Genomic DNA, 16,782 nt, shown 5'->3' with positions numbered 1-16,782 from the left:
TTCATCCCTGCGTGCAAAGATTTTGCCTCCGTTCGTCCAAACAAATTTCCAACCAACTTCTTTCTTACGGGCAATGGTTGCTCCCAGCAGTTGTTTGTTGCCGTAAGTCAAGTGTTCATTGACATAGATGCGCCCGCTATCATTGAGACCAAGGTCCCTGTTAGATAGCGTGTGCTTTCTAGCCTTAGAAAGAAATGCATGGCGCTTATCTCGGCGGACAAAGCGGACCAAAATGTTGGTTTCGCCTTTACTACTGATGGGAAGTTTGTGACACGTGTCTAAGTCGGCGATAGAAACTTCTTCATTGATGGCCTCGCCAAGTTTCTCAATTACTTCTCTGGGTTCAATATCTGACTTCACAACTTTGATTTCTAGGTTGTTTAGGCGGCTGTATTGTTCAAGTTCTTCCACTTTTTGGGCCAAGCGTTTGTTTTCAGATCGAAGATTTTCATTACAGCTTACAAGATCGCTAATCTCCTTTCTTAGCGCCTTGATATCAGAGCTGATAACTTTCGTCTCGTCACAAGTGTCGCTACAGAACTTCAAGCTATCCTTGACGGAACGCAACTCGGCCCTCATCTCACGTTTGAAATCTTCTAAAGCCTTCATGATTTCTTTTTCTTTCGACATGGCACAGGAACGGCAGAAAAGCAAATACGCAAATGATTCAAGTTTTCAAGTTTGGCAGCAGTGCGCTACAGTGCAACAAACTATGCACTAATAAAAATCTGTTCAAGTCGCTCACCTGCAAAGAGCAGAGGGAATTAGCGACGTGCTTTCCGTTTGCGCACCGCTGCCAAACTGTTGCAGATCCAGAAGTGTCGCAGTTTATATGCTCGTGGAAAACAGCTGTCGGGCGCCGATTGGACGCCGATTGCGGCCCAGGTACTGCAGGAAATCCGCTGTGTCCAGGCAGGAGTGGTTGCGCAGTGTAGTCCGACGGAGCTCAGGCACGTGTGACGAAATGCAGACGTTTGATGCTGCAAAGAGTAGAGGGAATTAGCGACGTGCTTTCCGTTTGCGCACCGATGCCAAACTGTTGCAGATCCAGAAGTGTCGCAGTTTATATGCTCGTGGAAAACAGCTGTCGGGCGCCGATTGGACGCCGATTGCGGCCCAGGTACTGCAGGAAATCCGCTGTGTCCAGGCAGGAGTGGTTGCGCAGTGTAGTCCGACGGAGCTCAGGCACGTGTGACGAAATGCAGACGTTTGATGCTGCAAAGAGCAGAGGGAATTAGCGACGTGCTTTCCGTTTGCGCACCGCTGCCAAACTTATACCCAGTATACCCAGCCCTTATACCCAGTATACCCAGCCCCTGCACGTACTTATATCTGCATTGACATGGGTTATGGTAGTGATAGCGACCAAAGCTCTACTTTTTCTGCGTACTCTAGTCATTGTGAAACTAAGGATGTGGTTAGCATGCCCAGCCACTGAATGCAAATTGCAGCAGTTCCGAGTGGTGGAATCCCGCTGGGGCTGATTGTGAAGAAAGCTTCCTTTCTCTGTCCACTCTCGCGATGGTGAAGCTAAAAATGAGGAGGAGGCCTGACGGACACAACGTTGATCATCACCATAACAGAATGGACGGACGATCTGCGGAAAGGACAAGGCACACCAAGTTTTTAGCACTTAACTTGTCCTACACTAAAGCGCTACAATGGCTAGTATGCCGTAATGGGAATGGTAGACCGAACTGCTTCTCACTGCTAACACTGGACTGATACTAAGAAAATACTCCATCCGCAGACACCATGCTACACTGAAATTAGCAAAACAATATCAGTTTATAAACTGATATTGCCAATTATCTGGTGTCCTCCTTGTGTGTGTGGAGGGCATAAAGGTCCTGGTAATGAAATGGTAGTATCTTCGTTTTTGCTGCAGTTGCACACAAGAAAAATTATTTGAAGTGATCGGACAGCGATCTACCGGCGGAGAGGACCAACCCACAAATAAAAATAATTGCTGGTTTCAGATCTTCCAATGTACTTTGCGCTTAGCTACCATCTGTTATATTTTTCCTTGTGTGCTCTTATCAAGAGGAAAACTCCACATTACTACAATATCAACAACCCTACACAAGATAGACTGGCTTTGAAGCTGTGACCACGCACCGCACTTTTGTACATTTAGCACATGTAGTATTGGGGCAACACGTTTGAGCAATATGATTAGGTTTTCGGTCAAAGCACTGTGACAGGTGGGAAAAACTCGTTGTCATGGCCGGTCGAAATAATACCATCTGAAATCTTATTTACTTATATTCATTTCTGAAAAATCACTATAACCGTTTATACATTTGCTTCGTATGAGTTATATACTAGCTTGCCTCGTCAATCTCAAAAATGTATTCCCTTTTTGGGAGACGGCCTTCGTGAAAAACGACGCAACATGACAGTAAAACATCCAGCAAGGTTCTATCCAATGATGGGCGAAATTGTGCACTGAGAGCGTGTCGACTAGCGCGCGAGTGAAAGTTGAATTACGATCGTTGTAAGCTTGTGTTGCCTCTAGCACGAGCGAGGAGTGTTAGCGATGACATTGGTGTGAAAATGGTCAGCTCGGTCTGCGATTTGTTCTTCTGATCTCCACATTGAACGTCGCAGTTGTCACGGTAAGAGTACTTCTGTGACATTATTAGCCCAGTGGGCTGGAAAGGCTCGAGTGATAGCTCACCTTGAGGAGTATTAGGTAACAATTATTAATATACGTACTTTTGCGATCATGAAAAAGATGCAGAAACACCACTGGTGTTGTCTAACTATTCGTAAGCAGGCCCTCAAATTTCAATTGGCCCGCCCCCAAACAATAAATAGGCCCACCCCCAAATTTCAAGTTGGCCCACCCCCAAATTTAAAGTCGGCCACGCCCGATTTTCTTTTCGCCCAGCCTTAAACTTGGAATTGGCCCAATCCCCAGTTTCAATTGGGCCACCCCTAATTTTCAAGTTGGTCCACCCACGAATTTCCATGAATCTTCCCCCAAATTTCCAGTAGACGCAGCCCAAAATTTAGCTTGGCCCACCCCCATATCGCCCCCAAATACAGATTGGCCCGCCTCCACAACACCACCAAATTTATATTGGCCCACTCCAATACCACCTGCAAATCGAGGTTGACCCACCCCCATATCAGCCCCAAACTAACGCTGGCCCACCCCTCGATCACCTCAAATTTAGGATGGCCCACCGCAAATCATCCCCCAATATAGGTTAGTCCACCCATCACCCCCCCTCCCCTATTCAGCTTGGCCCAGCCAAACATCACCCCCATGGTTAGGTTAGCCCGTCCCCATGTTACCTCCAAATTTAGGTTGGCCCACCCACATATCCCCAAATCCAGGTTGGCCCACCCCCATATCAGCCCCAAACTTAGCCTGGCCCACCCCTCTATCACCTCAAATTTAGGATGGCCCATCGCAAATCACTCCCACATTTAGGTTAGCCCATCCCCATTACACCCCCGATTCAGCTTCGCCCAGCCCCATGTCACCCCCATGGTTAGGGTGTCCACCACCTATATCCCACCAAATTTAGGTTCTCCCACCCCGTATCATCCCCAAATCCAGGCTGGCCCACCCCCCATATTCCCCCAAACTTAGGCTTACCCACCCATATATCACCTCAAATTTAGGTTGGGCCACCACCATATCAGGCTCAAATTCAGCTTGGCTCATTACCATTTCACCCCAAATTTAGGTTGGGCCACTCCAATATCACTACCAAATTCAGCTTGGCCCATCCCTGTATCACGCCCAAATTTATGCTGATGGCACTTCCAATTTCAAGTTGGCCACCCCAACCCTTTTTATGAAGACCTATGTATTCATATGGGAAATGCGTCAAGTTTTTTGGCGTTACAGACACGATTTTGCACGATTTTGCTACCAAATTGCTGGGGTACTCGCCAACGAATGCTGCGCATTAAAAGCAACTACACCGAACGAGCGACGCCATGTGTTGATCCTAAATACTGACGGCTAGCCAAGCTAGCTTCTCTGTAGAGCGACCGGGGCAGCCACAGCACGGGACATTTATTCAAATGGATTTTTTACGGGCACACCTACAGATTCATACCACTTGGCTGTAGGGAACGCATCAATAGTAGCTATTAATCCACACGCTGCACGTCTTCTCCTAGTTGGTGCATTTCTTATTTGGATGAATCTTTAGAAATAATTAACGTTCGGGCAGCGACTCAGCTTAGGAGACCCTTTGTTCCGCACGAATGTTGCATAGGAATGGCACTGGCCACCGGGTGGCATTGTGGCCCAGGTGGACCTGATTCGCTCGTAGTATGTGACATTAAGGACAGGCGAAATTCGTGAAAACGGACCTTCCAGAAGAACGCAATAAGAATAGCCATTTTGTTCTCCCAGGTTCCACGCTACAAAGCTCTAAAGTATTTTTTTTTGCATAACACAAAGCTATGCGCAAGCTTCTAGGTATGATGTCCAATGAATAAAATATTCATAAATGCGATGACCTAACTAATGAACATGACACTGCTATGTTTAGGAAGGAAAAATAGAAAACATAATATTTCAAGAGAACCACTAGAAAACCAGAACCGAAAGCAAATCATGAGTTTTGTGTTTCTGCCATCTGGTGGGAGACTGTAAAACTAAGTCCTATGCGGCTTCTAAAAAAAAAAAAAAAACTGCGCCGCTGCAAAACCAGAACCGAAAGCAAATATTGCATTTTGTGTTCCTGCCATCTAGTGAGAGACTATAAAACTAGGCCCTATGCGGCTTGAAAAAAAAAGTGCGAAGCGGGAATCGAACCACGGCAACCGCGACGGGATACGAAAGGTGCGCGCGATTCTACCACTCAGCCACGGCTTGCATTTTTTTTTTTTCTTTTTTTTTTTTTTTTTTTCTTTATTACATGGAAAAGAAAACTGAAGGTGTATAACAAAGCGGACACAACTACACACTTAAAACTCAGGCAAACACACACATGCATCCAACAAGTGCATCCAGTCTGGCGGAGGTTCCTGCACAGCGTACACACTTCTTACATACGCAGCACTTTCGCGAAAGAAGGATTTTGTAGTTCGCGGGCTTTCGGCATGGCGATCACAGAGTCTACTTCTCCACAGGCTGTATAAACCAAGTACAATGAACATGTCATAGGGAGGACCACCTGTAACCTTAAACGGTAGAAACCTAATTGAGTATGGAGTCATGTCAATGTCCTTTTTAAGCGTCCGTTGGAGAATGTCCCAAAAAAATACAGCGTCCCTACAGTCTATGAAACAGTGATCTATGGTTTCGGCACGCGGACAGAGCCGACAGTTTGTTGACCACGGTACAAAGCAACCCCTCGAATTCAACCAAGTTTTAACAGGGAGTGTTTCCGAATGTAATTTAAAGAAAAATGTTTTTACTCCAGGAGGCACACACATTTTTCGGACGCGTTTAAGTACATCCTGATAAGGTTGGTTTAAATAAGGTGCACGATACAAAGGATCTGGGAAAATAGAGTCAACCAGTGCCGCAGAAATTTCTTTTCGACTCGCTGTGAACACGTACTCAAGGCTGAATCTAACTTTCAAGAAAAGAAATGTGTCAACAACCTCCTTGAGAAAGCCCCAAGGAGCCTGTGGTACATCTTTGACATTTGATGACACTACTATGTTAGGAACATAATGAACTAAACGCAGTTGCAACATTTCACGCAAGAACGGATGGTCACTGTCTCGAAAGAAAAACAGGCGAGAAACAATTTGCCTGACGAAGAGGTGTACTAATCCTAGACCACCACGTTCAAGGGGGAGAAACAGATTGTCGCGCCGCATCCATTCACAGCTCGAACTCCAAATGAATGTTGCAAATACGCGATGCAGTGCCTGAAGGCGAAGTCTTGAGCAGTGCAGTACTTGGAGCACATACATAAGACGGGAAGCTAAGAAAACGTTACACACTTCAGCACGAAAGAACACTGACAAATTCCGCCCTCGCCATGAATTCACTTTACGTTGAATTTTGCCAACTTCCCCCGACCAATGAGCGTTGCTATTTCTATACTGTGAGAGAGGCACACCTAAATAACGCAGATCTTCTTTCCATTGAATTCCTGCGTAATGTGATGGCATTGTGGCCCATAATCCAAACCAAAAACCTGAACTTTTTTCAAAGTTAACGCTTGCACCAGAAGCAGCACAAAATTCTTCTGTAATTGCAAGAGCAGTCTTTACGCTCTTTTTATCGGTACAGAAAAAGGCCACGTCGTCTGCATACGCAAGAACCCGAACCTCATTAGACAGTAATTTAAACCCTTGGAAATTTTGTTCTTTAAGGATGCCCATACAAAGTGGCTCTAAATACAAGCAGAACAGAAGCGGTGACAAGGGGCATCCTTGTCGTACTGATGATAAAAGCCTAATCGGATCGGAGAGAGAGCCATTTACTATAAGCCGCGTTGAGCCATTAGCATAACATATCCTGACACCTCTAAGGAGCAGAGATCCGATATTTATATGCTCTAGTAAAGTAAACAGGAATGAGTGATTCACCCTGTCGAACGCCTTAGCCAGATCTAGCTGTACCATTGCCACCTGTCCAATCCCCTCAGCTACACACTCTAGCACCGATCTCGCAACATGAATGTTCGTCTGAATGTCTTCGCGATGTGGTACGCTAATAATTTTATAGATACCACGTGAATTTTCATGACAGTGTTACAAAAAACGCTTTTGGGAACAGTGTTGCGCCATGTGTGGCGAGTCGAGATAGGCATCAATCGAAAGCTAAGTCTCCGGACTACATACGCTGCACTGCGTATTACGATAGACGTCGTAGGTTAATTACAGGCACCGTTCGTGCCTCGAAAATCGAGTACAAATTTTCGTCGTTTCCGTAGGCTTCCATTGCTAAACCTTTAACCGCTGTTGGAACAAAATTCTTACGTGCCATAGCGTGATCACTGCATTTGGATCGTGTGGATTGTCTTCCAGAACACGTCTGTCGCCTGCGTTTTTCGATAATCGACCTGCAGCTTTTGTTATTCGCGAAAAACCCGCTCGTTCCATTGAAAACGCGCTAGCTTCGTGCCGGGGCCGCTTGGGGCGCTAGTTGGTACGTGTCCACTAAAGCTGGATATGTGTGTAGCTGTGTGCATGCTCGCATGTTACGACGAGTCATGGTTTCAATTTCGAAGAGCACCTGGCTACACGTGACGTAAAATGCATGATAGGAAACAGTCATGATCACGTAAGCGCACAGACTTGTGGCGCCCGCTGGTGCACCGTATATCATACTTTATGTGCACATGTTCCTCTCCTAGTATGTTCAGAAACCTATACATTGGTCCGCTCCCGTAATATCTCGTTCGGCAGCAGTCAACAATTAAGTACAATCATGTAACTACAGAACTTTAGCGTGTCTGCAAACTTGTAAGCAAGGGCGGTATAACAGGTAACCGGAGAGGTGTAGAGAGGAGATATCGGTCGTTGGGAAATCTGATGATGCAGTGTCCAACAAGAAAGCACGCAAAAAAAAAGTCTGCCTCTATTCCACCCGCTGAAGATGGATGTACAGCGAATCTGTTGCCGACGTTAGACAAGTACCACCACCCCACTTAACGTTAGAAGGCGTTACACAAGCACCAGCACCGCAAGTGACGTACGTTACACGCGCACGCATGCGTGCTGAAGTGCAGCATAGATCCTCGTTATTCCAGGCCCTCTGCCAAGCGCAAGTGCCTCGCTGAAATAAATGAATATATTAATTGCATCACAAAAATGGGTAAAATACGAGTTACACACATGATGCAGACATGACAACTTCGGACAACAATGTACGAGAAAACGCCGATTTGTTACGCGGTAAATGAAAGAGGAAGCCCTTTTCAAGCTGCCGTTTGAGGTCTGCCTCCGTGGCCGCGGCCGCTAGGTGGCGGTTCTGTTTTTGGACGGTTCTGTTTTTGCCAGGCTTGAGATATTGTGGCAAATGAACGTGCTTTTCTGGGCACCGGGGTGGTGACGAAATCGTAAGTTTTTGTGCATGCTTTGAGCTTGCTTCTGTTTTTGATTTCCTGATTTTTTGCCTTTAAAGAGTAATTGGGTGGTTTTCTTCTTCTTTCTTCTTTTTTTGTCTCTCGTATTTCGTATGCGCGGGCGTGTTTCGTGTACATTTTGTTTTCCAGGATGGTTAGAGCGTCCTTTCGCGCCACGTGCTTCAACACGTGTAGCCGGGTGGGACGTTGAGTGTTTGTAGCCTTTAAATGGTAGCTTGGAGCTAGCAAGACTAACACCTATTAGTGGTTGTACTGTGCGTGTTTTGGTACAAAAGTGAGAGCGTGGCCACGTGGTTGAGCGCGTGCGAGAGCGTATCATACCTTGGGTCTCCGCCGCATTGATTTCTTTTCAAACAGTCGTGAGATTTGCTTTGCGACAGTTTGAGGCTTCGGATCCTGTTCGTATCGGCTTTTGCTCAAAGGCACGTTTTTTGCATTATTATACTATTATAGTATTACAGTATTTGCATTAGAAAAAGCCGTGCAATACATGGCAAGAAAGCCGGGAAAGGAGACAGTGAAAGGGGGGGGTCTCTCAAAGCAGATGAAGGGACGGATGAGAATGGCGAGGGAATCGAGTCAACCGGTAAACACAGTGATGTCGATACTAGGCTGCAGAAAATGGAGGATTTCCAGGAAGAGCTTGTCAAACAGGTGGAAGAGCTCAAAAATGAGCTAAAAGGGAGCGTGATGCACGGAAAATGAAAAAAACACTTGAAGCAGCCGAGGAAAAGCTTAACAGGGACACCATTGTGAACAAGAATGTGCGTGACAATGGAACGCAGTCCCTCGACATGACAGGAGAGGGAGTGCTAGCGAAGTGCGTGGAATGCCTGCAACGTCGTGAAGGGTTAGCTGGAAAGAGCAGCACCTACCTTGAGGCCGCCACGCGGAAAAGCAGGAGCACAGAGGACAATGCCCCGTGTCGAGTCCGAATCAAGCAGAAACGGACAAAGGCAAGCAGAGAGAGGTAGGAAAGAGTGAACGGGTGATTATAGCCGGCGACTCAAATCCCTGGCTAGGTGCTCACAAGCAATATTGGAGAGGGTGAAAGGCGATAAAAGAGTGGCGGTAGGGACCTTTCGAGGGCGGACACTGGGTCCTGTCATGGAGCGAGCAAAAGAAAAGCTCGCGGAGAATGTCCACGTGCGCAACCTTTTCATAGTAGCAGCTGGGCTAAATGACGTCCAAAGCAGAAAAGGGGCAGCCCCGCGCTTGGCGAAGGGGGTGGACGACTTGCGTGACCTATGCTCTTGGGTGCAGATCGTGGCGTGCACGGGGCCAGTTGTGCCTGTACATGACAGTCACGTACACAGAGCTGTAGTCGCTGTTAATGGGGCGATATCGAAAATGAGCCGAGAGAAAGCTACGAGGTTGTCGAAATAAATATGGAAGTGAGAAGGTATGGTGGTTCTATACGAGACGGGATCCATCTCAAATAACAGGCTTGCACGAGAAGTGGGCAGGCGACTTGCTGGTCGCGCTGCTGCTTTTTACGGGGCCAACGGGCGCTCAGGACGCCACAGTAGGTAGTAATAAAGAAGGTCCCCTTGGCAAACCTCAGAATAGCATCACCGTCAATAATAGAAAAAGTAGGAAAGCAAGAGAGAGAGCTCGCCATGCAGTGGGCTACATAAACATGCAGGGCGGCAGAAGAAAGGAAAAGTGGGCAGAAAGTGAGGTGTAGTTAAATACATAAAAAAATAGGGGTGGATGCGGTTACAGAAGTGCACCTTAGAGACTTGCAAGAGCCGCCAGTGATACAGAATTATGTTTGGGAAGGGTGCAACACAACTAAGTAAGAAATAAAGGGACAGGGAGAAGGAATGCTCATCTATTAGGGAGCCAAATGTAAAAGATAAAATTCAATATGTCCAGTGCGTCTTTGGTTATCAGTTACAATGAGTGAGAAAAAAACTTGTCTGGGCGTTACGTATTTGTGGACCGGAAATAATTGCCCAGAGAAGAATAAAGAGTTCGTGGAATGCATATGTATTGATAATAAGAATATGGGGAATGATGCTGAAATTATCCTATTAGGTGACTTGAATGCCCACATACAGGATTTACATGGATATACCGACAACAACGGAAAGTCAATGCTATACCTTCATGAGCAACATAACCTCGTTATCGTGTATACAGGGCCTAAGTGTGAAGGGCAGATCACGTGGGAAGTGGGAAACCGCCAATAAAACATTGATTACCAACTGATGACAGAAAGAATTCATGATAAGTTGAGAGAAATAGTCATTGATGGGGGAAGGGTATAGCAGCATAGGGAGTGACTATAAACACAGCATTTTGAATGTGGGATATGTAGTTGGGAAAGAGAGCAAGGAGTGCAAAATGGCCAGGCCAAATTTCAACGCGCAACGAATAACAAATATAGAAACTAGAGTCGAGGGAGAAGTTGGCAAATGGCCAAATAAAGAGTGGGAATATATTCAGCTTCTAAGTGCAATAACTACAGAAATATGGAAAGAGAAACAAGATGTTCGTTGGAAAGGAAAGAAGAAACCGAAAAACTCGTGGAACAGGCAGACACGAGAAGCGACCGCCGAACGACAGAAAGCGTCCCGAGAGGCGCAGTTGCCGCAGGATAAAGTAACCAGTAAATCATCATCATCATCATCATTTATTATCCCTTAAGGGCCCTGGATTGGGCATTACATAAGGGGGGGGGGGGGGGGGTTAACAAGAGAAGTATTCACATGGACATATAACTTTAAGGCAAAATAAAAAGGCAGACAGGCAAAGTAACGTTATACATTGTATGGAACCGTGGTTGAAGGCGAAAACGGAAAAAAGAAGACGGAAATAACACCCATCCAGTTGATTTACGCATATGTTTGCAATTGAATAAAAAGGTTACAATAAAATTCAATATAAAATTCAGTTCAATACAACATTCAATTCAATACAAAATACAATTCAATACACATATATATAGACACAAGTCAAAGCAGAAAAATGTGACATATATGTTATGTCCCATCTTAGGGAAGAGCCACAAAGTGAAATACGCGTTGGATATATGAGAAAAGCAGGAAATGTTTACCGATTACGAGATTATTTGGCAAAGTGAGCCGATATTAGCTGCCTGAATTTTGAGTCGTCACGTTCATTGACTAATGGTTCTGGAATCGAGTTCCATTCTTCAATCGCCAATGGTAAGAAAGACTTATTAAATGTGTTTGTCGAACCAGTTATGTGTTGTACACACATAGAATCGAAAAAACGACGTGATTTCCGTACAGGTGGCACTAAAAGGGAGTTTTTCAGGTCCGGGCGATTATAGTATAGATTTTGAAACAGGCATAGCCGTGAAATCTTCCTTCGATGAGCTAACGATTCAAGAATAATGAATGATTGAATGGCACTAATGCTAACCCGTCTATTATATTCGGAAACGATGAAGCGAGCCGCCCGATTCTGAATGCTTTCTACTGATTCAATTAGATATTGCTGGCGAGGACTCCATATTGCGCTGGCATATTCAAATTTCGGCCTAACGTACGCCTCATAGGCGAGTTTTCTGATATAACTGGGGGATAAAGAAAGGCCACGCTTAATGAAACCAAGTGTTTTGGATGTCTCTGCCACTAATTTCGTGATGTGCTCAGACCAGTTGAGTTTGTCGGTGATAACAACACCTAAGTATCGGTGCGATTCAACACGTGATATGGCAGTGGAGTTTAACGAGTATGAAAAGTTAAAGGTGGAAAGCTTTCGAGATACTTGCATGATCTTGCATTTGGATATGTTTAGATTCATCAGCCAGGTGGTGCACCAAGTTTATATTATATCAAGGTCTTTCTGGAGGAGTCTCTGGTCAGAGGTGGTAGTTATGCGACGATAAAGAACGCAATCGTCAGCGAAAAGGCGAATTGTGGGGGAGATATTTGCAGGAAGGTCGTTGATAAAACTAAAAATAAGAGTGGTCCAAGGACAGAGCCTTGGGGTACGCCTGAAATGACTTTGGAAGTTTTGGAGCGGTGGTTGCCGATAACAGTAAACTGGGTGCGGCCTGAGAGGAAACAAGAAATCCATGACAATATTAAGGGATCTAGAGAGAGAGAGGAGAGTTTAGCCATAAGACGTTGATGTGGAACCCGGTCAAAGGCCTTAGAGAAATCCAGGTAGATGATATCAGTTTGAAAAGATGAACCTAAGTTCAGGTGAACGTCGGTAGTAAACTCGAAAAGCTGGGTATCGCACGAAAATCCAGAGCGGAATCCATGTTGTTTGGTAAAAAGGAAGGAGTTGCTGTCCAGGTGAGAGCAGACTTGTGAATATGTGATGTGTTCCAGCATTTTACAAGCAATACATGTTAATGAAATTGGTCGATAGTTTGATGGATCGGAGCGGTCACCAGCCTTGAAAACCGGGACAACCTTACTTATGTCCAGTCATTTGGAATTGCTGAACTTGAAAGTGATTGACTAAAAATTATTTGTAACATCTGGCATGAAATATCTCTTGTACCTTTTAGTATCTTGGTAGTTATGTCATCCGGCCCGGGAGCGCTTGATTGCTTCAAGTTATCAATGAGTTTAGCTATGCGTTCGACTGAAATGGAAATTGGAGGCATCTGGCTGAAATTATGACTGGGATAGCTGGGTACGTTTAGCACTGGTTCCCGAGTAAAAACTGAAGAAAACTAAGTGTTCATGACATCTGCGCAGTGATCTGCAGCGACGTGCGAGCCATCTTGGTCGTGCAAGATTATATTTTGAGGCGAGTTTCGGTTTGGCAACAGGATATTCCAGAACTTTTTAGGGTTATTCTGAATGATGTTATGCAAGTCTTTATGGAAAAATTTCTCTTTGGAATGCCTCAAAAGATTTGTATAACCCCGGAGGCATTCAAAGTACTTGTCCCATTTTGAAGCAGAGGCAGAATTTTTGGCAGCTCGGAAAAGTCGTTTTTTTTCCTTAACAACCGTCGGAGGCCGTTAGAAAACCAGTGCTTATCAGCATCTCCGCGAATACAGATCAGCGGGACATGTGTTTCCATGAGCGAAAGTATTTTTTGCTTGTAAAGTAACCAGTTACTATTAACGGTTCGGTTGTGAGCAGTTTTACTAAAGTGATGAAGAAACGCCTCCAGTTCAAGGTTAATTTGCGCATAGTCGGCTTTGTTATAGTCGCGAATATATTTTAAAGATGGCTTGCGGGTGGGAATGGGAATAGCCAAATTAAAAAAATAGTAGTTTGTGATCACTAAGGCCACTACTAGTACACGAGAGAGACTGACATAACTCAGGCTTTGAGACAAATACTAGATCAAGGATGTTGGTACCACGGGTTGGGATTCTAACAGACTGGAACAGAATAAAGGTGAGAATTAAGTCAATAAATTTCTTCGACTGACGAGAAGATGCTGACAACAGTTCCCAGTCTATATCCGGATAATTAAAGTCTCCGCATAGGACCAAGTTCGCTCGCTGAAAGCGGGTTTGGAGGTGGAAAAGGACAGGATACAGCTCATCAACAAAAGAGCAATCTAAATCTGGCGGACGGTAGCAGGCGATAAGCAAGGTGTTACCAAATTTAAGGGACAGGTTAATACGTAGTAGTTCAAGGCTGCATCGGACGGCCACCAAGTGTGAGACTACCGTTGATTTAACGAGAATCAGGACACCACCTCCTCTTCGGCCAGCTCTGTCAAGTCTGTAGACACTAAACGTTCTACTAGCCTCGAGCAGCTCGCTGTCCTGAATATCTGCGGTAAGCCACGACTCGGTAAGGACCGCAATATCCGAGCAATTATCATCAAGAAGCGCTTCCGCAGCTTCCTTCTTTGGTAAGTAGCTGCGAACGTTCGTGAACATGACAGCCATTTTACGATAAGATGGAGTGATGTGCGAGCTTTGCGAAGGCTGAGCTAGCAGTTTATAAGGAACCTTGGAAGCGGGTGGTGATCGCTATGACGAAAGTTCGATCACGCGATCCGTATTGGCCTCATATATGTATTGTTTTTTTCGATCACCAGTTTGTCGTAACGTATTTTGAACGTGGCATCCCTTTCCTTACCAAAAGAGTACAACTTTTTCCGGGCTAACCGAACATGCGCAGAATAGTCTTCACGAACAGAAAATTTTGATTCCTTCAGCTTCGGCCCTGCTGTCAGAATTTTTGACTTCACCTTAAAATGTGCCAGTTTGACAATGATTGGGCGGTTTTTTGATTCTTGGAAGCGGCCCATTCGATGCGCACGTTCTATATCATCAGCATTTATCGACACACCAAGATGCTCCGAGTAGAAAGAGATTACACGCTCATCTGATTGCTCCCAGGTTTCACCGGCCGCATCCGTGATACCAAAGAAGATCAAGTTCGACCTGCGCAACCGATTTTCTGCGTCGTCGCACTTCTCTGTGAGGTTTTTAATCTCGGAGGAAAGCCTGGTAACTTCATCAATCCAGCCTGGTTCTGAAGTTTTTCCGCCTGCTTGACCTGTGTGTACTATATTTTCTAAAGCATCAACCCCCAGGGAAAGCGTGCTGACGTGATTTTCGATGCTAGTCTGAGCACTACGTATGTTTGAAAGCTCAGTGAGCACAGTGTTCTGTGATTGTTCATAACTCGATATCGCTTCAGCGAATGATTCTAGGGTCACGGGTCCTGGGTTCAGTTCAACGTCGCCGGAGAAGACAAGCAAGAGGTGAACAACATAAGCATTGATGCAGTGTAAGCAACTTTGGTACATCAATTTGCGGCAAGAATCGATATACTCAAGTGGGCACGACACCGCAAATAAAAAGGGATTGCTTGTACGGGTGCAACAAGCATGCGGTAAATAACTAACCTGTACAGAGAGCGGTGTTGCCATGACCGCGTTTGATGCGGTGACGTGCCCCAAGTCGAGCCGGTGCAGACGTGGATTAAGTAGGCATTCCGTTGCAGCCGGTTGCCATATGAAAGGCTCATTCCAGGCGGGAAAAAGCGGGAAAGCGCTAGCTTCTGCGACGTCCTGAATCAGAGGCGGGAGGTTGAGTGGCTTGATTGGGCGGTGTTGATCGGGTATCAGCAAGCCAGCGAAGCAAAACGGCAGCGTCGAGACGGTCCATATCAGGACAGCCTGCACAGAGAGCGGTGTTGGCATGACCGCGTTTGATGCGGTGACGTGCCCCGGTGACATGCCCCGGTGACGTGGTATGGGAAATATACCGGGAGAAATAGCGTATGGTTCAAATACTGGTGCAAGGAAAATTAGGAAGTCAGAGTCAACGTTGGTTATCAGAAATACGTGGGAAAAATAAGGCCGCATCTAGAATTTTTTGGAACCACATAAAATTATTAGGAAGAACGTCAACAACAATACATCGACATATCCTATACGAAGATTGATTAATTAATTAAGGGGTTTAACGTGCCAAAATCACTTTCTGATTATGAGGCACGCCGCAGTGGAGGACTCCGGAAATTTCGACCACCTGGGGATCTTTAACGTGCACCTAAATCTAAGTACACGGGTGTTTTCGCATTTCGCCCCCATCGAAAATGCGGCCGCCGTGGCCGGGATTCGATCCCGCGACCTCGTGCTCAGCAGCCCAACACCATAGCATCCTATACGAAGATGAAAACAGGCTGGAAGGAGACGCGGCAATAAATTACATCCGAAAAATTACAGCTGAATCTTTCGAAGGCAATGACGAGGTTATATTAAAAAAAAAAAGACCATGCAAGAGACCCAGGTGGGAAAAGGAGCTGGTGCTGACAAATTTCAACTGGAAGAAAGCTGAAGAGAAAATTCCTCAGCGCTCAGCCACAGGGCTAGACGGGGTTTCCGTTAGGCTGATAAATGAACTACGACCAAAAAGTAAGGAAGCTCTGGTCAAAGCAGTGGAAAAAACGTTAAAAGATAGACGAATACCACAGAGTTGACGACAAAGTAGAATGAATTTAATTTATAAAGGTAAGGGTGCAAAAGATAGAATTCACTCATATAGACCGTTGACGATACATCGGTAATATACAGGCTAGCAATGCAGGCAATCAAATTAAAGCTTCAAGCATGGCCAGAGAATAATGGCATTTTGGGAGAGTTTCAGAATGGCTTCAGAATAGGTAGGCGTTTATATGATAACTTATTTGCTCTTACTGAGAGTATTGAAATATCAAAAGTAGAAAGCAGACCGTTATATGTGGCCTTTTTAGACATTACACGAGCCTATGACAACGTAGACCGCAACATGTTGTGGGATATTTTGGAAGGGGAAGGCTTAGGTGACGGTTCTCTACAGCTTTTGAAAGAAATTTACCCAGAAAATACCGTTTGCATTAAATGGGAAGGGACGAGGAGCGAGGAGAATGTTCATATCAACAAGGGTATGAGGCAAGGGTGACTTTATCCCAACTGCTGTTTATGATTTACATGGTGAGGATGGACAGGACGCTTGAAGGAAGTAGTATCGGGTTTAATCTCTCATACAAACAGGCGGGTGCAGTGGTAGAGCAGCAGCTTCCAGGTTTATTTAATACGTACGACATTGCGTCGCTAGACAACAAGGAAAGTATTGGCAACGTCTTGCTAATATCTGTGGACAGGAAGGCAAAAATCTAGGTATGAAATGTAGTGTTAGAAAAGAGATGTTATGGTATTCAAAGAAAACAGTGAATAAACAGTGGCGATACAGGGCCAGGAAATACCTCGGGTAACAGAACATAAATACATGGTATATGGATAATCGAAGGCAATAGATATATGGAACCACAGGAAAAAAAACAATAACTGTGAAGGGGAAGAGAAATGC

This window comes from Dermacentor andersoni, chromosome 7 (genome assembly GCF_023375885.2).
Source record: "Dermacentor andersoni chromosome 7, qqDerAnde1_hic_scaffold, whole genome shotgun sequence".
NCBI lineage: Eukaryota > Metazoa > Arthropoda > Arachnida > Ixodida > Ixodidae > Dermacentor > Dermacentor andersoni.
Note: the sequence above shows the minus strand (reverse complement) of the source record.